Source organism: Chiloscyllium plagiosum, chromosome 4 (genome assembly GCF_004010195.1).
Source record: "Chiloscyllium plagiosum isolate BGI_BamShark_2017 chromosome 4, ASM401019v2, whole genome shotgun sequence".
NCBI lineage: Eukaryota > Metazoa > Chordata > Chondrichthyes > Orectolobiformes > Hemiscylliidae > Chiloscyllium > Chiloscyllium plagiosum.
The window spans coordinates 103609879-103615380 of NC_057713.1; positions in this window are offsets into that span (position 1 = coordinate 103609879).

Genomic DNA, 5502 nt, shown 5'->3' on the forward strand with positions numbered 1-5502 from the left:
TCTTCCATTCTCTATCAAATTTGAGTAATTGGCTTTTTGAAAAAAAATTTAGCTTCTTGTTGTGTCTGGAGAATGTTGCTTTCAAACTCAGTGGTTCAGTATGGAAAGCATATGTTTTATGATCAATCAGTTTATTCCTGTAGATCTGTTGCTGTGAAATTATGAAATAATCATGCTCCATTACGTCATACCAGTTTTAAACTAGATTTATCTTCACTTAGTTCAGCAATGCATTTTTGTAGAGTTTCAATTGTGACACAGTTTGTAGAACTCTCACTTCTGGGTTCAAACCCTACTCTCAAAGCTAATGTACCTAAGGAATGCTGCTATGTCAGAAAAGCTTTTAATTTGAATAAGGCACTGTACTGAGGTACCACCAGTCTGTTTTGGTGATTGTAAAGGATATTGGACTATTTCAAAACAGATGTGAGGAATTACCCTTAGGTTCTAGCCATCATTTATCAGTCAGTCAACATTACAGAAAGCTCATTGTCACATTATTGCTTGTGCAAGTTTGTTTTACGGATAAATAGCTGCAATGTTTCCTACATTGTAGAATATTTTAAGTGTAGTTTCTGTTGCAATCAATGAAATACTTTTGAGGCATCTGATTGTTGTAACAAGTGCCATATAAACGTAAGTCTAAATTTATATTGTAAAGTAAAGAATTTGAATGGAGTTTATTTTTGAGGGAAAGAAGAATACAAAGCTTGAGCATTAGCGAGAGAGAGAAAGAGCGAGAGAGCAGTATGATGTTTGGAACTTTGACGCCCTCCGCTGGTTGTTCTGCACAGGTGTTGTTGTCTGTTGAAGACATGCTTTCTGCAGTGGAATTCCGGCTGTAAATCTAATAATTTATGTCATTCCAACCCAAGCACTTTTCTCTGGGTATTATCCAAAAGCAATTCACCTTCCGGGGTGGAGGGTAGGGGGGTGTAAAATTGACTATCGATCAGCATTTAACTGGCTGCAGTTGTTTAAAGAAAAAGACCATACTTTAAGAAGCTGGAAGGAAATCTTAGAAAATTGAAACCAAGAATGTATAATTATACGGCTCTCAAATTCTCTGACTCCTCCATGAGATTTAAAGAAGACTAATTGAAGGTGTTTTGTAGGTCGAATAGAAGGAGATGGCCTTGGGAGAAAGTGCCGCCTTGTCAGCTCCCATATGACCCATTCAGTGCCAGAAAAATCTCAGTTTCCATGGTAGTAAAGATTGACAGGTTGGTAAATATAATAAGCATGATTATATGAATTAGACTCGCTTCATTTGAAGTAATTCAGCCGTAACTTGACCCAACAAAACCCATCAAGTGTTTGCATTCTTAAATTATTCAACAGAATTCTGAGTGTATGTTTCATATTTTGAGAAATTAAGGATGTTTGTGCCGGAAAATACAATTCACTTTTAGAAATAGCACTGAAGATGTCATCATGCAGCAAAGATTTGTTGGAAAGTTGTGAGTCATATTCTTACATCAACTAAGTTATGTTATCATTCAGCTACATACTCTCCAAATTCAAAAGGATGTGAGAATTGTTAATGGGAATTGCATTGAAACTTAGGGAACCTAAAGTTGCTTCTTGATTCCCCAGTTTCACTGTTCATTGGAAGAATGTGGGGCAGGACTCAAAAGAACACAATTTTTTTAAAATACAAAAGTTTGTAGATTAGTTTTGTCCCACTCCAGGCCAGCATCCCTCTCCCTGCTCAATATTGTCCTTTTATATAATGATACTGAGTGAACTATTCTCTTATGTTATCCATTGGCACCTGCCCTTGGAATCAGCAATGCAGATGAACTCAGTAAGTTGATGGGAGTAGTCACCATAGCCCACAGCGGTGTCTTAGCCAACATCCAGGGCTGTGCTACTGTCCAAAAACCAACAAGCACCTGATGGACTGAACACCCCAAGGGATAAGATTAAAAAAAAGGAAAAGCATATTGTGCAACAAAATCTTTGAATGAAGACACCTACAGGCCGACTGCCTAGCTCAAAACCATGATCCTGTAGTCCATTCCTTCCCTTGCTGGGAGTTGGGAGTAGAGAACTCTCAGGCTGCTCCAGGCCCCTCTCCTCCATCTTTGAGCCATTGAAAATGGAAGTGTACCACATTGTGTATCTGACCTGAACCAAGTTTGTGACCCACATGGCCTACCCTGCCAACTCCCCAGCCCAGAGTTGGACCTACTTGCTACTAAACTCTGCAGTTACTGGTGGTCCAGCTCTCCACCTGCCTCATCCATAATGGCAAATGTCCCATCTGCTACCTGGGTCAATCCCAGCTAGAAAGCTGCAGCACAGCTAGTCTTTGACACCTCTTCCATTTCTGGTTGCCCCTCCCCCTGTGAGCTCTAGGCTTGTCCCGAGGAGATGGGGAAAAACACTGTAGCAGTCAGGGTGGAGTGGGGCAAGGCAGTGAGGGTATGGGGTGTGCTGCGTAATGTGTGGTTTATGAAGGAAAAACAATCAGCTTCGCAACATATGTCTGTTAAATCAGAATCTACTTTTGTAAAGTCAGCTTTATTTTCAGATGTTTGAAGCTATAGAAATGCAAACTTCTGAAGAGCTGTATGTTCATCAGTGCAAATCTGATGCAATTTCTCAAGTGCCTGTCTGACAACTCTCACTCATCATGAAGTAAATCAATCATCCTTGGAGGCTCGAGTTGTTACAGAAATCATGTTTTCTCTCACATAAAAATAAAGCTGTGTGTCCGAGTTGCACTGCAGAATTTTAATCTATAATGGAAGATAATCCAGTGTGGTACAGTGCATTATCAGCAGTATTCGCATTCAGATGTGATGCTTTCAAAATGCTTTACAGCATTTCAGAAATCTCATAAATAAAGAAATTTGTCAAATTTTGTCTAATAACACCCCTGGGACATTTTTACTTGCATTAAAAGCACTATATAAATTTGTCATCTTATGAATGTATTAATAACTTTAGGAAAATTGGCCTGAATTCATTTAACACATTGTTCATCCAGAGCCTTGCAGCCCCATTAAGATAATTACAATAGAGTGTCATGCATTAATTCATTATAATCATAAACAATTACCCACCAAATGCATACATTGATCAGAGTTTGAAAAATCTGATGCCTGAAACTTTGTGACTGTTAGCTTAAGAGAGTCCAACAACAGCTCCTTGATCACCTTACATGTCAGTGGAATGCCTTTTGCTGAGCAATTTGATGCCCTTTCAGCTTCATTCCACATCCACTGAATTCTTGTCACCACTCTGATGGTAAATGAACTGTTACGGTTTGAGTTCTGTGTGATTTTGTTTCATTTGATCATGATTAGGTGTCAGAGGATTATTGAAAGACTAGTTTGGAATGGGATTGTCACAAGTGAGTGTAAATGAGTGCAGAATAACGTTAAAGTTTAGTGGTAAGTGGAGTTGGCTGCGAATGTTCATGAATACAGAATAACCTTGGTTATCCCAATGAGAATGGGTGGGGGGTATTTTGTTCGGATAATTGATCTGATCATAAACACATTGTAATTTAAGAGTGCTGATTATCTGAGCGTGCCTCGTTTATCTGGCAATGCATGCCATAATGCCATTTAACTGAATGCTGAGTTGCCTAATGCTATTTTTACGGGACCTTGAGAACTTGTTTGGATTGTCCGAAATTCGGATAATTGATGTTTGGATAACCAAGGTTGCACTACAACTGTTTTACAAGACTGTTGTTGGGATTAGTTTTTGGGCCCCTATTCTTCTCTGTCATGACCTACACACAGGCATAATTTTCAAACTCGATGATGTTGAGGTTGGAGGAGTCACAACTCACGAGATAGGATAGGGAGAACAAATGTCTGATGAAGTTTAATGCCAAGAAGTGCGAAACTTTGGTAGGAAGAAGGTAAAAAGATAACTGCCTGGATCTTCCCATCAGGATGAGAAACCCTATTTCTGATCATGATCAGAGGAAGAAAAATATACACGTACATTTAAGGGAATTCTCCCCTCAAGTGTTTTCATGACAATTGCTGCCATGTTTTAGGAGTTAAAGGTCTTGAAGCCACTTCCGTAGTAACTAAGGAAAGACATGTGAGGGTGCTAGTGGTTGGAGAGGTAGTGGGTAGGTGTGTGAGTGCCTCTTGTAGACAAGGAGAGTCACATCAGGTAGGGAGGACATATTGAGAAGATTGTGTCTGTGGGGTGGTAGAAAGGTGTCAGGTTGGTGGGAGGTGGAGGTCTAAGCACGTTAAGGCTAAGGGGTGGTGATGATGATGATGTGTCAGGTCTGAGGTGAGGGTCGGGGAGCTCATGTGGAGTTGGGGATTTTGGGTTTTGGTCCAGCAGATGCATTTGAAGTCTGGAGAGGACCATGGGGTGGGATATGTAAAGTTGAGTTGAGTCTGACAGAGGTAAATTTGGTTTGCTCAGGTGGAGAGTGGGTAATGGGGAGAGAGTCAGTGGTCAAGTAATGAACAATGTCTGGCAGAGCGCTAGTGGAGGATTATGGTGCGGGACATTGAATTTGAGTGGGGCAGGGATCAATTCATGTCTAGCTTAGTGTTTTGGGGCATGGGTGTCCATGGGAGATTGGGGGTGGGGTGCAGTGGTATATTGAGCAGGTCTGCTTCATGCTTACTCAAGAGTTAGGACAAGTTTTAATTCCTCTAACATAAAGCTTAGTTAAAATCCTCCGAACTCTTACTTATGGACTTACCTGGAGGGCTCCAGATGTTGTATTGCTCCTCAGAGATTTCAACTTCCTGGGTACTTCCTTTGCAACTCCAGTGAATGCTGCTGCAACAATTGTGTTACTATTCAGGCCAGAATACCCTAAGGGACCTTGGGTGCATATGTGCATGAATTGTTAAAGCTAGGAGGACAGGTTGAATGAGTATTTAATAAGGCAGACCATGTGTTGACTTTATTAATAGGGGCATTGAGCACAAAAGTAAACAAGATATATTAAACTGTATAAAAATACTTGATAATCCTCAACTGGAGTTCTGTATCCAATTGTGGGTACTTTAGGAAAGAAGTGAACACCTTTGAGTGAGTGCATGTCTCACAAACTTGATTGAGTCTTTTGAAGAAGTAACAAAGACAATTGATGAGGGCAGAGCAGTAGATGTGATCTATATGGACTTCAGTAAGGCGTTCGACAAGGTTCCCCATGCGAGACTGATTAGCAAGGTTAGATCTCATGGAATACAGAAGAACTAGCCATTTGGATACAGAACTGGCTCAAAGGTAGAAGACAGAGATGGTGGTGGAGGGTTGTTTTTCAGACTGGAGGCCTGTGACCAGTGGAGTGCCACAAGGATCGGTGGTGGGTCCTCTACTTTTTGTCATTTACATAAATAATTTGGATGCGAGCAGAAGAAGTACGGTTAGTAAGTTTGCAGATGACACCAAAATTGGAGGTATAGTGGACAGCGAAGAGGGTTACCTCAGATTACAACAGAATCTGGACCAGATGGGCCAATGGGCTGAGAAGTGGCAGATGGAGTTTAATTCAGATAAATG